The sequence below is a fragment of the Anser brachyrhynchus genome (assembly GCF_964034855.1).
Source record: "Anser brachyrhynchus genome assembly, chromosome: 25".
Classification (NCBI taxonomy): Eukaryota; Metazoa; Chordata; class Aves; order Anseriformes; family Anatidae; genus Anser; species Anser brachyrhynchus.
The window spans coordinates 6,397,084-6,416,748 of NC_137718.1; the positions used below are offsets into that span (position 1 = coordinate 6,397,084).

A 19,665-nucleotide genomic window follows, 5' to 3' on the forward strand; every position below is an offset into this window, starting at 1 on the left:
GAACATGTCAGTGCTTGACTTCATTGGGAACGCTGTCTACAAACAAACTCCTGGGAAGCTTTTAGTGCCAGTTCTGTTTGGCCTTATTTGAGAAGAGAGAGGCTTTCCTTTTGTGCTGAAGTTCAGGATAACGGGAAGAGCTCAGCAAATCATCTGTCTGCAGACCTCAGTTTGGACTTTTCAAAAGCATAGGGAGCCCCCGGTCGTCACTGTGAAGCCGAGTTTGCCCCACGCCGCGGATGCGGTCTGTTGGACATGCATAGTTCTGATGCAGCGCGGTTGAGCCCGCTGTGCTATCCAGCTGAAATTCCGTGGTGATGGGATCTGCGTCGTTCTCGATGCAGCTCTGAGCTTTTGTGTTCTCTCCGAATTTCTTTATTTCAGTCATTCTGAATATATACATTGGCATGAAGAAAGCCAGTTCTTATGGAAAAAGTAAGGAAGGTTGAGGACAGTGGAAATCTGATGCCAGAGCGAGATCCGTGTATTTCTGCCAAGAGCTTAAATACAGCATTTAGTGTTCAGAATATAATATCGTGACTAATAATTCAGAAATACTTGAGGTTCTTCATTTTTTAAATATTTTCTGTTTTTGTGGAAATAAAACTGTCCAAGTAAACCTGATGACTAGCTGCTAGTTGTTTCTCCAGAATTGAAACTTACGTGTTGCCCATCCTAACTTAGTTCCTAGGGTAGGTTTTGTAGAAATGCCCAGTGCATCCTGCTGATATGCACACAGTTCCTCTTCTCAGAGGCTTTACTTGCTCAGTCAGCTGCTTCCATGTGATCTGTCAAGGTTTTGTTATCAGCCATTCATCCCTGGTCACCGGAAAAGTTGATTGGTGTGATGGGAGTGACTGAGGGCTCTGAAAAATCCCACTCTTGCCTTTGCAAATTGCTGTTTGTGGCTTTAATGACTGAAGTATGGGATTCGGCAGATAAGTGCTTGTTCAGGAAGTCACACACAAAGAATTTAACTGAATTCAACAAAACCGAATTGGGTACAAGTCCAGAAGTTTAGTCAAAATTGAAGTGTCCCACCACCACTACCCCAGCGTGCCATGGCTATACCTGTGGTCTGATGTTGCCCCAGATCTATTTTAGATGCAGGCTGCCTCTGTTTTTCCCAGCTGCCTACGTTATACTGGGCCGGTTGAATTGTTTACAGCTATAGAGAGTCTGTAAGCCTGTTCGTCTTTGCCTCAACAATCTGATCCAGGGAGGAACAGAGAGATTCTTTCCTTTTACTCATTTTCGAAATGGAGAAGCATATCTTATGATTGCTGATTGTGTGGTGGTGGTGGTTTTTCGTTTTGTTGGTTTATTTTAAGTAGGCCAACACTAAAACACAAATTAAGATCCCAGAAATTTCTTTTGATTAGCTGCAAATTTGTAGAACTATATGCAAAGGAGAAAGTGGGGGAACATATACTGCTGAGGACTCTGTAGACACTGAAATAATATGTCTGTATACTCTGAGGCCACATAATGCAAGAACCTGCGACTCCAAGGGCACATATGAAAATGAAATTACAATCTCTCAATAACATGCAGTGTATTTTTTCTGTGTAATTTTATTGGGTTTATTTTTTTGCTTGGCTCGTAGTTAATGAAACTTGTGTTTTAGAAAATACATTTCAAGCTTCTGGTTGAAGATGTGTGTTGTATATACTCAGAGTCTTCTCTGTAAAGAAGTATTGGGAGAAGAACAACATTTTCTCCTTTTTGGGAAATTCTTGAAGAATTTTTGCAGTAAGAATGTTCCTATCCTTATTCCTTCATCCCATTTACTTTTTTTCCTGTTGGGGTGTTGTGATCCTCAACAATAGCAAAAATGTATGGAATTTTACTGAAACTGGTTTGGAAATGTGTAGCATTTGTTAAAGTCTGTCTTACATGCATCGTGATGCACCCAGGAGAAATTTTTAAGGAGAACATTTCTGGCTTATAAATTGTATAGGATGCCTTTCTTAAAAAATCCAGCCCCCTTCTGTGGTTTATATTTATTATGAGTGGACGAAGCCGCAAGAAAAATGGAACCCTTTCAACAACAAATATGGGTTTTGCTTTCATTGTGAACATGAGTAAGTCTGGCATATAAACTTGACCTCTTTGGTTTTCATGGTAGCAATAACTTCTCCATTCTACTTAACTCTTGCAAGGCAATGCTGTTCTTTTCATCTTTAACTGTAGAAATCTTTTTCTTTATGTTCAGAAACTTAGATTTCATCTCATGGTTACTGATTAAGTATTTCTAGTTTCTCAGAAACATAACGTGCTTGGGTTGAAACTTATCCCTTTCTAAAATTAACAGAATAAATCTGGCAAGATAATTAGAGGCGATTAGGTACTTGCATCTTTACAAGAGATCACTGGCTTAAAAAAAAAAAAAGATATAAAAATGAGAAGTATCTAAATCAGAAGTACCACAGGATATGAGACAGAAGCTCCAGGACCTCTTTTTCCTTTTTTTCCTGTTTTTATTCTTTTCTTCCCCTTTTCCCCCTTTTTTTTCCTTTTTTCCCCCCCTCCTTTTACTAGTTTTCTTTCCAGCTTTATCCATAGAGATAAATATGGAGGATGTTAAATTTCCTCTGCCTCATGACTGGCTATTCTGTTCCCAAGCCATCCTCAAGGTGAGGCTTCGCATCTGGCCAGCTCTGCGGGTGACAGAAGACTGGTGCCGGCCGAATGAATCGCCGCCAAGCCGCCTCGCCGGCAGCCAGCGCTGCACGTGGGTGTCCGCCCGCCGCGGGCGGTTTTCGTGACTCTGGAGTTTGCTGCTGCTGCCTCTGCGCCTGGTCGGCTGTGTGTGGTGTGTCTTGTGGGATGCCCCTGGTGAGGGTGAGCTCTGCAGCGTACCTATCGACAGCGTATTTGCATCGTAAGCTTCTCTACTGGTCCTGTGACATCTGAAGAATGGGAATATTCATAGGAAATTAATATATTCCACTTAAAGCAGATCCTGAGCTTTTCTCAGGTGCGAAACCAACCCCAAAGCCCTAGCTTGTAATTAAGACCCATTTTTTCCTGTTATTACTTGTTAGCTTGAATTATATGAACCTCTCTTGAACATGAGAACGCACCTCTCCAGTAAAAGATAGATGCCTTTCGGTTGTGAGCGGGGATTAAAAACGATCAAATGAGTGGGAAGAGAGCAGCACTGCTGCCCAGGAGGCAGACAGAGAATGTTTCTGTGTGGGGGAGCTGGAGAACTGCAAGCAGTCATTGCCATGGTGTCCTGGTCACTCGGTGTCCTTGCATCAATAAACGGGGTGATTGCGCTGGCAGCCCTACATCGCGGGGACTTCGCCAATGCACTGGGGTGGAGTACCCAGATGGGAGTACCCAGATTGTCCGCTGGTTAGAGAGACTCTTGGGAGATAAAAATCTCCAGTGGTTGCGGCTTGCGGGATGTTAAAGCAGCTCTCGTGTCTAGAGATAAGGCAGCACAGTGCTCAGATGAGAAGCAGCTCGTGGCTCGGATCCGATCTGAGCCTGACGTGTTGGGGGCACGGCTCGCGGACGAGGTGGAGGTCACTCAGCTGGGGCAGAAACAGCGTGAGGCAGGAGGAGCTGCGCCGCGGCTGGCTCCTCATCCGCAGTTAGCCTGGGCCCCCGGGGCGAGCTCCTGTGCTGAATGCTGCTCAGAAAGGAGGGCAGTTGTGCACCTTGCTTGTACAGAGGGCCCTCTGTCTGCGTGTTCCTCGCTTCAGCTTGCTAGAAGAGAACTCGGTGCGTTTCTTCGGGTGTCTTCTTCTGAAGAAAAGCACTGCCTGGCACGCGTTTGAGGGAGAAGACTTCCTTGGCAGCTCCCAGAACGCCGAGTTTCCATTGGGATCCCAAATGGGCTTCTGTGCTCTGCGTGGAGTGTGGCACCAAAGCCAAAAAGTGAATAAACATTTTGTATTGACTTCCAGGTTAAAGCACTCTCTTTCACTCTCCAAGGTGGTATCAAATATGATATTGGATGCCCTGGCAGTGTCCGTCACGATGTCCGCTCCATGGACAGGTTATGTTACCAAAAGCACCAGATCTACAGGGGATGTCTGCTCTGTGGTAACACAGGTCAGGATCACTCGCAATCCCTTCCCTTCCCGCTAGTAAAATTATTCCAAGTAGCTTTTATTTGACCGTCTTTTTATTAAATGCTTTTGTGCTTTCTCTGCATTGGAAGCAATATATTGGAAAAACATTTGGTATCAGGCACTGAAATTGAGATTGCTGAGGAACATGGCTGCGGCTCCCGCAAAACCTCTGCCTGAACGGTTAGGTGGAAACTTCATTTTTACCCCTAGTTGGCCTTACAGATTTATCTTTTTTTAGAACTGACCTCGCCCTTTCAAAATCGTATCCTATGTTTCAAATGTAAGTTACGATGTTACTACACGGTGTTTCAACATGCTAGCTTGGTAAGCATGTCATTCGTTTTGAATTAACATGGTAATATCAGGTCTCGTGCTGCGCTGCACCAAGCAGAGGCCTGGTCACTTGGGGATGCTGAAATCCTTCCTAGCAACCGTACTGCTTCAGACTGTGGAAGCTGTAAAGCCGAATTCACTTCGATTTGTTTATGGAGAGCAGGCTTCTGCCGGGTGAAGCCTGGAAATGCCACGAGGTTTCTGCTCTGTTACGAGGAGGGGCGCCGTGGAAGAGGCAGCAGCGCAGCCGCTGTCACAGGCGGTCGGTGTGTGGGCCGGTGTGCTCTGGGAGAGGCAGCTCATGGCAGAAGCGGGGGGGAGAAAAAGGTGCTTGGATGTAGAGGCTCATAAAGTAGTGCAGGTTTTGTGCTAAGTGAACCTGCCCGGTTGCATTTTTTCCATAACTTACGGTGTTCGGCATGCCCCAACTTTTCTTGCTGAAGTTTTTCTTGCTCCGAGTTTAGGGACGAGCTTCGCCTCACGTCTCTGAGACCTGCTGTGCCTCCCCCCGTACCTGGGAAGCACTTTTTCCCTGAACACTTGTCACTTCAAGCACTCATTTTTCTAATCAAAAAGGCATTTAATGTCCCTTTCACTTTCATAATCTTCATTTAAATGCAGTCCCTTGAACTACACACCCGGTAATTGGATGCACAGTTTACTGCTTCTGGAACGCTGGTGTTTGGCACCGCCAGAATGTGAATCAAATCAGCCATGAGTTCTCCTGTTTGATCTGTAAAAGACACGTTTTTGAGTTTTACTCAGTGTTTTAAGTTACGGGAATGGGCTTGATTTGATTTGGAAATATCAGGTCTTTTTAATGTAAACCTGGGTTATATTTTTGAAGCAAATCCATAAACCTGGAGAGCTTGTAGTGAGCATCAGAAGCCTGAAAACTAACTGCATTTGTAACAGTGAACTGCGTCAGTAGGGCCTGAATTTTATTTTTGAATATCTTGATTTCTGGAAAGTTTATTGTAAAATTATTTTTTTAAACCCTTTGGTGAGGTGTTGCTGTGTTTTCCAGGTAATAGACCACAAGACGCACAGAGAAGGATGTTGCTGTTGCTGCAGATTGGAGAGCCTTTGCAGAGGCACCAGCTTTAGCACCAGTGATGGCTTACTGTAACAGCCATTACAGCATGAAATTGTCAGAAACATCCCAGTAATAAACTTGCGCACTTGAAATTTATCCATTGCCTCCCAGAGATTCATCCCTCAGGAGTTCTTCACAGCACTTGTTTTCATGCTGGAAATATGAACACATTTAACAGTTGCACAACAGTGCAGCACATCTTCCAAAGATATTTATAAACAAGTTTCGTAATGCTTCCCTGATTGAGCAGCCACCTCTCGCTTACAGTGCTGTTGGCGACAGTGGTTATATTCTGGTGATTACTCTTGATACGCAGCTCTCCGAAACAGAGGCGGTCTTTGTGTTGGTGCAGCACTTTGCTCGGTAGGAGCTTCCAGCCAGTTCTGTAGTAGTATTGTAAATTAATTGCACTTGGTTCTCTAAGTTTGTGTCCTCAGTTTGTCCTACAACAAGCACAAAAGGAACACGACTCCTGCTCTGAGATTTTGTTGCCCAGCCTTTCAGTTCCCTACAGTGAACTATCTGCACGCTCAGGCTTTAAGGTACATTTATTCTGGGGAGCAGGGAGATGGGATAGGGACAATTTTCAGCCAGCTCTTTTTATTTATATTTGAAGAGCAGTCTCCAAATCGTTATTGTGGCAAATGTACATTCTTTTTATAAAAATACTCATCTATAAATATTGATTATGATAACTTCTGTGCACCAAATTACAGCCTGCCTATGCCAGGGCATGATTCACCTCCTGCTGCATGGCAGTTGTCACCCAGGAGTCTGGCACTCTTGTTTCTTTTTATAGCTGTGACTTGAACATAGTGAATTTTTTCCTCCTTCATCTTACAGAAATTGAGTCTCGAGACATCTTAAAGCCGCGTGTGGATCGGTAAGACTTAAAAGTGATGGCCTGGGCCTCCGTGAAAGAAAGCCCAGACGTTGCACCTGACTGTTCACCTGTGTGATTGGACAAATAGGCCGAACAAACCACTCCGAATTATTGGTGCCTTTTCTGTTCCCCTGGGAGCACATCTGGGTTTGCAGGCGCTAGGGGATTTGTGCCCTATGTGCGGTGAGTGCCGCTGTTGGGCACAGGAGGCACGCAGCGAGCTCTCCTGTTGTTTTCCCCCTCCCAAAGCTATTTTGCAGTACAGCTGCCTCACATCTCCAGCAAACTTCCCACCCTGACACCGAAGGGGTGGTGTATTGATTTACTGGTGGATTCTTTTGCCATTATCCCCCTTTAAAATGGACTTAAAGAGGTGGGCTGAGGCTTGGTGCCAGGCAGCTGTGGTTGATGTCAGTACAAGGATCTGCTCTTTGGCTGCCCTGGGCTTACAGCAGAAGGCCACGTGTTCCTCTGGTGATGCATCAGGTACTGTCCTGCTAGACTATTTGAAGTTGGGTTAGGTTTGAGGTAGACTTTCATGTCATATTGTCTCCTACGAAGAAATTTACTTGATACTTGCTTGTTTTATGTTTAGTTTTCAGAAGTGACCTTAAAGGGCTTGTTTTGGCTCAACAAAAAGTGCAGGTAACTGCATTGAGATCAGATCCTTTCTGGCCCAATGTGGTTTTTCTTCCTGTTTTATTGAGAGAGAAAAATCTGTACTGTTAAGCCTTCGTGGACTGTAAGGGATTGGGAAGCAGACCTGGGAGTCAGGAGCCCTGTACTGTAATCCCACAGTAGTTGGTTGTGTGTGCTCAGACAAGTCATTTAATGTCCCATCCTTTTGTTTCTTTTCCAGCTTTTCTGTGCAAATTCTTCTGTGTTTTGAATGTTTCCGCTGGCACTGCAGAGTGTGATCTGACTGGGATGCCTAGGCACTATTGGAGCTAACTTTCCTTGGGGGAAAAAAAAAGTTAAATTTGTTTTTAAGCTTTTCTTTTTAATGATGGTAAGAACCCAGCTACTAGAATCTTCTATATTCTTTTCTCATTTGCTAAAAAATCATTTGAAAGCTGTAGCATACCTGAAGTTTTGCACCTGTTGAGCACACGTGCTTGAAATAGGTACTGAAAGACCAAAGATATGCTCAAAACACCTTGCATTGAATGTCTTGAGGAATCCTGTTCCTGTCACCCTGAAAGACCAGGGTCTAAGCCTTGACCCAGGGTTGCACAGGTAGAGTGGTTTTCAAGCATATGCCGTGTTTAGCAAGTTGTGCTAGGTTCCTACTCTTTAATTGGCGAAGAACTTGATTTATGCCAACAGCAGTTCTTTGGGAAATAATGAAAGCAAGTTTGTGAAGCAGAAAGAGAGGTCAGTCTCACCAGTGAGTTGGCTTTAGGGAGAATTCCGCTTTCCCATACGTAGGAAGTTGCAAAGGAAATAACGCCTCTTGCTCTTTCAGCTGAATTTAGCTGAATTTGTAGGTTGTTTTTTTTGTTTGTTTTATTTGGCTTTTTTTGTTTGTTTGTTTTGTTCTGCTTTTTCCCCGCCCCCTTCAAATAGTGGCATCCTTCCAAGCTCTGTTCAGGAGACCATAGTTTCAAGCAGTGAATGGGATGTGTTTTCAAAACCACGGTGCAAGATGACTTCTCTTTTGCTGGAGCAAGGTAGGCAACAGGAGCGTAGACAACAGCGGAGCATCCTGGTGTCTCCTCTGTTTTGTGACCATCTGAGGGTCTTGTCCCAAAAAGTCGCTTGTGAACTTCAGGTTTCTGAACCCAGCTTTAGTGGTTTAAGAAGTCACCTGTTAAGTTGTATACAGTGATAATAAACATCACAGGGAAAGGAGTGGCAATAATTGTACACATCCCAGCTTTTTGCTGAGTGAGGTAAATCCAGTATACGCTAACATGAGTATTAAGCGTTGCATGTATGCAAAATCCTGTTCTTACCCATAGCCAAATAACCTACTGCCGTGTGCGAATACCAACTGCAAAAGGTTGTGCTTGGAGTGAAAACCAGCTCAGCTGTGGAACTTCGAGCACAAAGATAAAAAGTTTAACTTCTTGGAGCTGTAAAATCTCCTGTTAGTTCCAATTACCGTGAAACTGCTGTAGATCTACTTCTTCAGTTTGTGCTTAATTTTAGTCATCTGTGGATTTGTGGATATCTATAAATGGTACCTTGTGGAGACTGTCTGCTTTTTAACTGCTGGCTTTACACCTCGTGTGCTCATTAAATGGTTGAATTAAGCGTTTCTTAACGATGGTAAGAACCCAGCTACTTGAATCTTCTGTGTTCTTTTCTGGTTTTGTAAAATATCACTTGAAAGTTGTAGCACACCTGAAGTTAACTGGTTTAAATTTAACGAGGAAGCATCTTTTTATCCTACTGGCTGCTGTTTCCAGTTCATCTGTCTAAATCTTACTGTTTTCTTTTAGTGGTGATGGTTCAGAAGCCTGGGTGTTAAAGCCCCGACGTGCAGCACCTCAGTGCTGGGCTCTTGCAGCTCGGGGATGAGTTACCCCGAGCTGCTTCCAAGCCATGCTGCTTTTAAGGGAAGCTTTCAGCATATCTTACCTCTTGTTTTCTGGCATGTTTAACAACTCACATTCCTTTTCCCATCAAACCAGTACCCTTGGCGTGTTAGGTGTTGTAGATGTTGAGCCTGGGGCAGGGCACTAATACCCTTCTCTGTGTGTCCTTTTCCCCCTTTTTTCCCCTTTCAAGATCTCTCACTGCAACGTGCACCCAAGCTTCTTGACTGTTGTTCTCTGTGCAAAACTAATGAAAAATTTGCTAAAAAAAATTCCCCAAGCTCTGTCTCAATCTTATTTTCTTCTGGTGCTTCTCAGCTTTATTATAGTTTTAAAAGATTAGATTATACACATAAGAAAAGCAATTAACAAGAATCTGTGTATAAAAATGGATTGCGATGACAGAAAATTAGATGTCTTTCATCTCCTTTTTTTCATTTGAGGAAAAGGAAGTGTCATCTCTTCTCTATGTTCAAAACAGCCATTTTATTCTCATTTAACTCTGTTCAGTGTTTTTTTTTAAAGCTTTCAATGGTACATTAAAAAAAAAACAACAAAAAGCAGAAGCTGTACTTGGAGAAAATTCAGAATATATTTTTGAGCAGAAAATATTTATGTCCAGTTTTTAACAAAATCAGTGCTTTCTCGTGCAGAGATTATCATAAAGATGCGTGCTGTGTTTTGTCTTCATGCACTTTTTGTGCTGGTGTCAGTGGTAGTTGGAATTGCTCCTTCCCCTTGAACGTCAGAAGGTTGGCGAAAGCTTGGAGCTCCAGTGGCTGTCCTTGGAGGCAGGAGCGGGAGCAGCATTTCTCGCCATGCAACATTTGCATTATGTAATGTCTGTGAGCTACGTTTCCATTCGTTATCCGCTTCTGCAATATTTAAAAAAACAAACAACCCCGGTAACAGCAAGAAGTTGCTCTGCCGCTGAGGTCTGCAATTAATACAGTTCTCTAGCTGTAGAACCAAAGTCGTTAATAAGACATTGAATGACAGTTTCTTGGAGTATTACTTGAGACCTCACAAAACAGAATATTCATGTGTTTATAATGTGGGAATGTAGGAGAAGTTGCAGATATAGAACTGGGACTGATCGAGTAATCTCCCTGCAGGCGAAGATAATATGCTACCCCCATGCACTGAGAAGTTTCAGCCCTGTTTGGAGGGATTATGCATATTGTGCTTCTTTCATGTTGTTTGTTTATTTGTGTCCTTTCTGTTGAGCAGGCACCTTCTGCAAAGCACGGGCTGAAGTGTGGCGTCAGCCCGTTTATCCAGCCCTTACCAACACAGCCGATCCCACACCTACTTTACTTGGAGGGTTCCAGCTAGTTATATTTGCAAGCAATTGAGACCTGCCAGCTCTAGGAGCGGAGCATAGCCTCTTCCAAATGACTGTGACCACCTCTGTCCATCCTGCTGTGTTTTCCCTGTTCTAAGCAGCGAGCCCGGTGGGAGATCGTCCTGCGCTTTTCAAGCGTTCTTGATTGTGGTATTAAGGAAGAAAGACTTGTGCTGAGCACACTGGATACTTGATTTAACTTTGGCATTTCTTTTGTCCATAAAACATTAGGCATAAAACGTTGATTAGGGACAGCTGAAGGACATTGCTAAACTCCTCCAACCTCTCTCCATAAGTTTAGCAATTGCAAGATTCACTTGAAAAGTGACTGATTTTACTCTGTTGGAGTAAAGGACTTTCTTACAAAGCAGCATCTGGGAAAGGGGAAACCTGACATTTTCTGATAATGAAGGAATAAAAGAATGGTAAGAAAAATATGGTCATCCGGGGGTGAATATGGATAAGGGGTGGGGGAAGAACTGATTTTCAGGAAAAGGAAAATGGGAGGTGAATAAAGTAACGGCAGGATGTTGAAAGATGCAAGTGGGGAAACAGGGGGCGATAAGGTAGAGAGCAGGAAACTTGAAAGGATGAGAACCTGAAAAAGAGCATAGTTGAGTAAGAATCTGGTAAAGGAAAGCAATGAAAAAAAGATGGGAACAGCAAGGTAAAGTGAAGGTTCCGGTGAGCTTCATGGTTTGGTTCGTCTGGGGCTTAAGACAGACTTTTTTTTTTTGTTTTCTTTCTAACACCAGTGGAGGGGGACAGATTCTGGAAGCCTTTTTGCACTATGAAAGCAAAGGGAGAGGTCGTGAGAAGTTATTTAAAGATACCTTCTTGCTGCAATAGTGTTGCTGTGGAATCCAGCTTCAGTTAATGAAGCTTCACGCAGGCACCAAGGCTCACCTTGGTGAGATGTGGTGGCCTGGCTTCGTTAGCCATTCAGGAAGGCTCAGTCCTTAATCGCTGATCTCTGAAGAAGCACACGTTCTTTTCTGGGTAAGTGTGAAAAACCTGGCCTGACTCTATTAATCCACGCTCTGGGAGATCGCACACACATCTTTGGTAATTTCTGAGTTATTCATCTTCTCTTTCGCAGTTCCCTGTTGTTCCCAATGAGAACATCGGCAATATCCCTTATTAGCAAGGTGCTATGAAGTGCTTGGGTGGTGAATGTGAAAAACAGAGGTGTAACGCCGTTCAGGTGACAGGAAGAGTAGAACCAAGACAATACACAGATAGGAATACCTAAACCACACCATTTCAAATTTAATGTCCAAACAGGCAAAACTATAGGACCGTTTCAGAGACGGTTAATTCCTTTCAGAATGAAAGGAGAATGTGAAAAGAACAGACAATGACAGAAGACAAAAATTGTCCTTCCTCTTTCCTTGCAACTGTCTTGGGGAAATTTTTAATTGAGAGCTTTTATCCAAGAGGATACTAAGGTGAGATAGATAGGGACAGAATCATTACCACTCGTCTACAGTGTATTCCTGCAAGTCAAATTAGAGTTGGCTAATACAAGAAACAGAGCAGCCTGTTGCTGGCTCTGTGTGTGTGGGGGGGGGAGTCCTTTGTACGACTGCGTATTTAGGTACCGGGTGCCTGACGGGGTATGTGACACCTACCCGATAGGTGCTTAAAGGAGATCCTTCCTCAGGGGTGGGATGCTTGCTGGTGCACAGGCGTGGAGCTGAGTCATTGCTGCTGCAGAGGACCGACCGTGCGATCCCGTCAGATATTTTTACATGGCCTCTAGGTGAGCTAGTCTGATGGCCTGGAGTGCTGGTGGTGCTAACAGCTGGCACACAGTTTTCAGCTCCTGGGACAAAATCACCATCACCAAGGTGTTTGGAGAGGATCAGCTTATATGTGAAGAACAGCTGGTGGAAAAGGACATGAGCAAATGTGGAATGATGCTCAGAAACGAGAGGGACGGACAGATGGGGGAAGCATTCAAAAACGTTCAACTCCTGTGCAGTCTGTTTTGGTGCTAGATACCCAGATGCTCGAATCACTTTCAGGATGTTCTGTTTCTTCCTTATTGCTAGTCTCTTGTACAGGAGAAGAATTGCTCCCTTAAGTGTTGTCCTTCGGGGCCAAAAAGCTGTTATCTCTGAGGACTTTGACCTGGTCGCAGCGACTTGTGCTGTGTCAGTTGCCATTCGACCCGTTCCCCTATTACTCAAACTCTGACTCCAGACTTGGCCACCTTCCACCGCAGCACGGCTCAGACACTCCTTTCGCAGGCGAGGCAGTCCTCTTGCATCATCAAACTGTCGTGAAAAGACAGCGCTGCTCTCTTCCCCACGAGTCTTACAGGTGGCAGAGCTCTTCAGAGCAGCGCCAGGTGCCCGGCCACCTTCTGTTTTCCCCGAGCCTGCCTCTGCTTGCTCTCTGCTACCGAGCCTGCTCTACGTTTTCTGCAAGTCCGGAGGAAAACAAAACGTGTGCGGTAACTGCTGTGTTTGCTTTTCTCTCTCATGTCTCTGTTCAGCGTCCCTCAGGACCTTTCTTGTCCTGGCAGTTTATCTTGCATTTTTGCTAGGCTCAGGAGGGGTAGGTTTTCAAGTGAGGCTGATGATCCATTTCTACAAAGGTGACTTCGGAACATGTAAACATTAAATAAAGCTTCCCTTTTCTTTTGTAATACAAAGCTCTCTTTTTCCGTGTCTAACCCATTTGAGGGGAATATATTTCAAACCCATGCTTTCCCCCTACCCCTTTGGGTCTCTCTTTCCCTAGAGGGCAGGTGGCTGAGGTGTTGACGGTGCTGAGAGCAAGCAGGTGGATTGCGCAGACACACCTTGAGCACGGCATCGCAGGGCACTCGTGCAGGCATGAACTTGTCCCGAGAGGCAGCTTGTCGAGGCTGCTTGACGGAGGAAGAAAGGCACTGTGGGAGCACTGAAATTAGTCACCCAGCTTGGAGCCTGCTCCACGAGGCTGGATTCCTCTTCACCTCGCAATAAGGTTGCACTAACAGTGTTGCAGGAAGTGCCTGTTTCTTCTGGCAGGGGTTGCACCGGAGAAGGTTATGGTTCCCGACTTAAAAATACCTGCCACGTGTCCCGTGCAGAAAGCAGAGCTGGGTGGCTGCTCTGTGCCTTCCCTTCTCCCTCTGGTTTCTAGTCAAGCTGAAGTACAGGCATCCTGTTTTAATTTTGCACTTGTTTTCACAGTACAAAATTCAGATCAGAATGGATATATAAGTAGGTTAGGCTGTGTCTTTCCTGCAGTGGTGTCGTGCCGGAGGTCACCCACCTCGTCGTGCAGCGCGGGTGCCACAAGCCTTTGCACGGGTGCAGTGCTCGCGTGGTGCCTGGGCTAGGACGGGGGTCGTGCACTGCTGGCTCTGCTTTCTTGGTGGGCAGCTCTGGCAATAGCTTTACTGATGGATGTCCCTTTAATGACCCATAAACATATACTCTGGAGTGTGTTTATAGAGGAATCCATAAAATATCTTCAGCTGATCAGTTGCTCATCAGAAGAACGAGGTCCATACGAAGGGATCCAGCAAGCAGTAACTGTCACGGAGATGTACCCATACGGAGCCGCATAAAGGGCCTTTGAAGATGGTTAATTGCGGAGGTGTGCAGTAGCGGCGGTAGCCTTGTCTTTTAAATAGAGCCTTGAGCACAGTTCTTGTACGGCAGCATGTGCGGGAATGCAAACTCCCCTTTGGACAGGGATTAGGAGGCGGCTGCTGCAGCCTGCTCAGCGTTGGTCTTCTTCCCGGGGAAGGCACGGCTTGGACCAGCCCTCGGAGACTCCCGTAACTCAGCCGTACAAAAGGAGCGTCTGATGTGGTGAGGAGGGGCTGAAAGGCTTTGACATACGTTTTGTCAGTCAGAAATTGCAGCCTGTTTTTCTCTTTCTCGTGTTGTGATTCACCAAGTCTTTCCGGTATAAAAACGTGGTCTTATAACATGGGATCGAACAGGCTGAGCCACGGAGCACAGTCATTCAGAGAAGGCAAATGTCCCGTCCTATGCTTCAGTGGAGAGCACTTTGTGACCTGGGTCATCAATTAGCAATGGAATAGTTCTTGTCTTGGGCTGGCAGCAAGATTTTCTTTTAAATATTTTAGCTCCTTGGTTCCAGCTGGCCAGTTGGTCTTCACGTTTCCTGAACTTGCTCCAGTGCATGTTGAGCAACGCCTTACCTAAAATTTTGGTTGCAATATACAGTATGAGGATGGAGGTGCTTAAAGTCATTTAGGCAAAAAAATACATATATATCTCAACACTGAGATATTTTTCCATTAAATTTCATTTGCTTTTGGAAGCAAAAGCAGTCCTACATTATCTTGTCATGCATACATTATTAATTGAATTCATTTTTAATTTAATGAAAAATTATGCTAGAGCAAGGGAGGAAGCTGTCTTGTAGCATCCTTGCTCTTTCTTTGCCTAGATAACCCCAAGCAGTCAAAGAGGTTAGATTTAAAATCCATTCTCGGTCAGAATTTTGCTCCTTAAATGGAGCAGCGTTTACATTCAGGAAACTATCAAAGGAGGAACGAGTGCATCGGCGGAGGTGACAAGTGGTATTCAGGTTGTGTAATCTCATTCTTTGTGGCTGGCAGAAGTTTCTGTCAGAGAACTGTCTGAAAAGGAGTTCGCGATGCAATTTCCCAGTTTAAGTAGTAGAAGGTCGGATCGTTATGTAAAGCTAATTATCATTCTTGTAAGCTGTCACCCTGGAAGTTAGTGAGTTGGCCACGAGGGCGGCTGTGTCAGAAAGAAGCTCTGGGTTGGAGAGCTGGTTCTGCCCGGCTCTCTGTTCCCCCGAGGATTAAGAGAAAATGTTCCCAGCAGATTGGAGCTTGCAGTTACTGACACTGTTCTGCTCTGTTCTCTTCAGTTTAAAAAAAAAAAAAAAGAAACAAAACCCAAACAACACACAAACATACTCCAGTCCTCACCACAGTCGGGGCCAAATTTTTATTTTTCTATTGTTGTGATGATTTAGGTCCCAAATAAGTACAGACGTAGCTGACTGGAGAGCAGACCTCATCTATAAGAGAAATGATCCATTGCTGTCAAAACTTGCCTTCAGCAGAAATAATCAAGCTCGTGTGCGGTAAGGCTGTCCGCTTACATCACACTGTAGCACAGTTTTGGGCCTGGGCTTACACAGGAGGCCTTAAGACCCTTTTTAAAATGTGGCATAGAAATGTTCACAGCAGCGTTTCCTAATAACCGGTGAATTCCTGTAGGCTCTCGAAGAAAATCCTTATTTTTTCGTTGTTTAAGTATCGAATCCAGAGCCCTAGCCTCGAGTAAAGGCCTGTACAGAAAAAGGCACAAATAAAAACGGAGAGTGTCTCTCTCTAGCCGCGGGGAGTTGGCAGTCAGAGCACGAGCCGACAGGTAATATCTGATGCGGACGGCCGAGCCAGGCGGCGCTGAGACGATGCGCGAGCGCGGCCGGCAGCGGTACGGCCCCGGGTGCGGCAGCAGCACGGCACCCTCAGCGGCCCTGCTAAGCCCCCGCGCAGGGCTGAACGTGGCTCCTGCCCAGCTCCTCAGCGGGCACGGCACCTGCCGGAGCTGTACCCTGGCGGCGTCTCCGTGTGCTTCTCCCCACAGCTTCTGCCCCACTGCTACGCCCAGCGGCGCACCTCGGGCTCTAACCGTACCTCTAACGGTGCGGGCAGGAGCTGTTGAGTTCCTGGGCTTCATCCCTTTATAAAACGGGTCTGTTCGTGCTCCGTGCTGCACTGCTGTAGGATGCACCCTTACGCATGCACTTTACGTGGCTGGGCTCTCAGAGCTCTAGTTTTATCCTGGTGCAAAGTGAGAAGAGTTGTTTTTAAATGAGCGTATCATTTCGTATTCAGTTCCCTTTATTTTTAGCTTGTCCTACCGGGGCAGGTCTGTTTTGGTGAAACAGAGAAAAATTAGCATTGGGAGAAAGGGATTTAGAAACAGTTGTCAGGCTTTCTAGGCACGGAACAGGGAGAACCTGTTTGCCTCTGCCCGGCTTGCCAGGCTCGCAGCTTTCCCCGCTGCGGGGTGAGCTGGCTGTGTCCTCCCGCACTGGGTCTAACCAGCAAGGTGGTGCTGCTCAGTTACACAGCAGTTAGCCAACAACGCTGATCTGACCGTTTAAAAAGAAAAAAAATCAATAGTTATATTGACTGTTTCGCATGATTTGGGACTGGGTAGCCTTTTCCCTGGAACTTGAAGCAATTTCTGTTTAGTAAATCTTCTGTCTTCCTAGGCCTTGTGTTGCACTGAGAGCACAGATTATTCCACGGTGGGTTTCCCTGGGCTGTGTTCCTGTGTATGGGCAGCAGCTGATATTATTTGTTACAAATTACAGCTTGTGTTTGTGAGCTAGAGCTTCAGCAAACAGCGGCAGTAATCGTAATACAGAGAACTTGCACCATTTCTCGGAGGTGGGAACGGCTCTGCGTTTTGTACCGGTACGGAAAGATTAAAACGACTTGATCAAGGTCACGCAGCAAGCTAATGGCAAAGCCAGGACTGAAAGGCACTCATCCATCATCCTGCTTCTCCCCTTTATTTGCTAGCCCTCGCTGCCTCTTAGGGATATTTAATCTTCTAGCCTGCTGCAGGGGGGGGCTGATGAAACACTTCAGTCCTTTCATGGGATCTGAAAGTTGGCTAATAATGTTTATTCCTCGTTTATGGCTCAGTGTATAAACTGGAAAGTGGGAAGTGTAACGTCAGCTTTGCAGAACTTTTAAAACAGGCTGCGTAAAGGCAGAAATCAGTCCAGCCGCACAGGTCCCCTCTGGGAACCCTGCAGATCCTAGCCTGTTTCCAAAAAGCAGGAAGCAGAACCCCGAGGATCCGAGGTCGCAGCAGCTGGCACAGCTGGGAATAGCCTCCGTTCTGCTCGCTTGCAGACGTTGAATTTCGGGGTGAAAACATCCGGCTCGGGCAAGGACATCCCCGCGGGGCGCCGGGCACAGGGCAGGAGGGCGGCACGCCGCCTCGCGCAGCTGGGGCAGGGTTCCAGCTGCAGCGCCCGTGGCAGCCTCGGGAGAACAACGGGGATCGGATCGGTGCTGCCGAGGGAAGGAGGAACGGGAGCCCGGCGTCGCGGGTGCTCCGCGTCTCGCTCAGCTTCCCTGGGCGTGCGGAGGTTCGCCGGGACGCAGGGGCGGCAGCGGGGCGAGCTGGAAGCGGGCGGCTGAGCCCCAAAGGTCAGTGCTGCCGCTACGTCCCTGCACGGGAGCGCGGCGCGGGGATGCTCGCTGTTCTGTTAACCCTGCTCGCTCACAAGCGGAGCGCTTGTGGCTGCGGATCGCCGAGGAGTGGGATCGGCTCGCAGCTGGCCCTAGGCGGCGATGCCTTGTAAGAATGCAGAGCGTGGTGCGCAGAAGGCAAGCGTGTCGTTTTCACTTAGCTAATGCAACTTCATTTCAATTTTTAGTGTGTTTTTCAGCGTATGTATATGACTGTCTTTTAAGTGGTTGGGTATTTGAATGGAGAAGGGTTAATTACACCCTTCGATCAGATTACGCTGCATGGGTTAGGCTAGCATGTAGAAAGCAGACGAAGTATAATTTGGCTTCCCTTTTCCTTCGTGTGCCGTGGTCTTTGAGGCATTTTCCGTGTGTGTAGGATGTTGTCGTTAGCGTGAGCGAAACCTGCGTGCCTGTAGCCAGGAATGAAATCCCTCCTGTCTGTGGCGGAATGAAGCACAGGCTCCGCACTCGTGCTGTGCGAAAACAGCTCTGGTCAAAAGGTTCTGCGCTGAGCATATACGTGTATTTTTCCTTTTAAATGGGTAAGTAAGTGCTGCTGATATGGCGTGGATTTAGGAGCAGTAGTTCTGGAGGGGCCAGGTTATTGTGTAGCTTAAATTCTTGTGGAATGAGCCAGGGCTTATTATCTTTGTGGCAAATCATCTCCTTCACCCTAGGCTTAGATTTATACTGTGGCTGATATGAAACAAGCCTATTGCCGTTGCACTTCAGTTGGGATTTTCTACTTTAAGGCTGAGAGTGCATAAATATTTCCTGGTGGAAAAAAGGGAGGGAGGTGGGGAACCAGCATAATTTAAAACTTGCCTCCCTGGGCACGCTGTTACCACCTACCTGGTTTAAAGATCAAGAGCGTTTCTACCAAACTACAAGTTATTTATGGACATAGCTGCCAGAAGCTGAAGACACAGGTTCTTATTTCACTGTAGAATACATTATCAACAAAGTCTTGATAATTTATGCTAACCCCACCCACTTCAGCTTACACTGCCAGAAGCTGAAGGAGAGCGGCTCATAGCAGCACCGCAAAATCCCTCTGAGTCTGCTTTCTTCTCTTCAAGCATTTTGCCGTAGGAGAGCTGCTACTGGGTATCTTTGTATTGTTCGAACTACCCTGTGACTGAGGTGCCGTGAGAAAGCTGGTTAGGTGGTTTTGGTTCTCCTTTCTCAAAAATAAAACTGTATTTAAAAACTAAATGTGTGTAGTGTGCTGATGCTGGAGCCCTCACACTCCCCAGCCTCCTTTGTGACGGAAAAAGCACAATGCACAATACATTAGCATTCATGTATACGCGTGCACAAGCGCTGTATAGAGCTCTGTAAATGGGATCTCCAGAGGATTTCTGTTCCATGTGAATTCCCTTGGGAATGCGCGTGTTGGGGCACGGAGCTCCTGCAGGGCGAGACCTCCGACACTGCAAGTGGCCGGCACCGGCAGCGTGCAGGATTTCAGGTCGGGGGCTAAGGAAAGGTAAAGTTTAGCAATGATTTGATGCAACGTATGCTGGTTTCATCCAAACAGGTCTTGTATTTCAGGAAAGCCTGTGGATTAAATATATTTGAGTGTCAATCCCCCCTTTTTTCCCTCCTGCCACTTGCACAGAGTCCAGGGTGCGACAGAACCTGGTGCAGGCTCGCTGGGGCTGGGTCTCCGAAGGGGAGATCTCTTACCCCTGTGCCCTCTGCGTCCTGCTTTTCAAAGCAGAGATGAAAATTAGCATCGTCTCTTACAAACAAGACTTGCCCTTAATAGGATTACAGAAGTATTTTAAACTCTTGTACTCAGCCCGCTGCTCCTGGCACCGATACCGGGAGCGTGGGGAGTTTGACTGTTGGCGTAAAGGTAAATGTAGGCAGCAAGAACCGAGCTGAAATGTTTCTTCTGCCGGGGAAAACAGGTTGTATTCTGGGCGGCACATGGAAGGATTGCAGACTCCTGGCCTGGTGCACAGCAGTAGCTCTGTGGCTGGAGGGGACGGGGGGCAGAAAACAGCAGCTCCGGAGCTTGTCACCCTGCAGGCACGCCGGGGGGCGGCCGCAGCCCGGCACGGAGCAGCCCGCGTTACCTTGCACTGGTGGCATCTTCTCCAGAGGTGGCCCTCGGTCACCTGTCCCTCCGTCCTTACACGATCAA

The 19,665-nt window shown here is 46.4% G+C and overlaps 1 protein-coding gene across 8 annotated transcripts in view; it reads left to right on the forward strand.

Moving 5' to 3' along the window:
• Window positions 1-19,665, forward strand: part of ARHGAP32 (Rho GTPase activating protein 32) — a 262,127-nt gene that overhangs the window by 53,278 nt on the left and 189,184 nt on the right. The window contains exon 1 of one of the 8 annotated variants that reach the window (XM_080567505.1): window positions 17,335-17,468. The exons of the other annotated variants lie outside the window; for them this stretch is intronic. The gene's annotated coding sequence lies outside the window, so the exon portion shown is untranslated. Of the gene's footprint in view, window positions 1-17,334; window positions 17,469-19,665 lie in introns of those variants that run through there. 8 annotated transcript variants of the gene reach the window in all.